The following is a 461-nucleotide window of genomic DNA, read 5'->3' as shown; positions in this document are numbered from 1 at the left end:
TGAAATCGCCAATTATTGAGCGATTTGGACCATTCTGGGCTCATTTGAAAGGTTTTGAGCTGTACTTTCAGAATCTGCGGCCAGAAATTCGATTGGAGTCGTTTGTTAGGCTACAGAGCCACGTTTGTGTTTTTCAAGGCCCTAATTGCAACTTTGCGCGACTGTATCTTCGGCAGTTATAAACCGATTTTCCCCCGCGATATCTCAAATTGACCGTCAGAGTCTCCCCTTTCCAACGGTGTGCTTGGATTGTCATTTAAAGCATTTTCCTAGTTTCTATGAGGCTCGAAGTAAAGATATGCGACAAATTTTCATGTTTAGCGTACACTTCTTGGCCGAAAAGTGTACTGACGAGAGCCGATCTTCGCTGTCACCCCTATTTTCAGTTGCGCATGATGCTTTTACCACCTCAAAGCCGGCTGGTGCTGCTACAATGGCTCCAGGGACATATAAATAGCGTT

The sequence above is a fragment of the Thrips palmi genome, unplaced genomic scaffold (assembly GCF_012932325.1).
Source record: "Thrips palmi isolate BJ-2018 unplaced genomic scaffold, TpBJ-2018v1 HiC_scaffold_5, whole genome shotgun sequence".
NCBI lineage: Eukaryota > Metazoa > Arthropoda > Insecta > Thysanoptera > Thripidae > Thrips > Thrips palmi.
The sequence above is the reverse complement of the archived record's forward strand: the minus strand, read 5'-3'. Positions refer to the sequence as shown.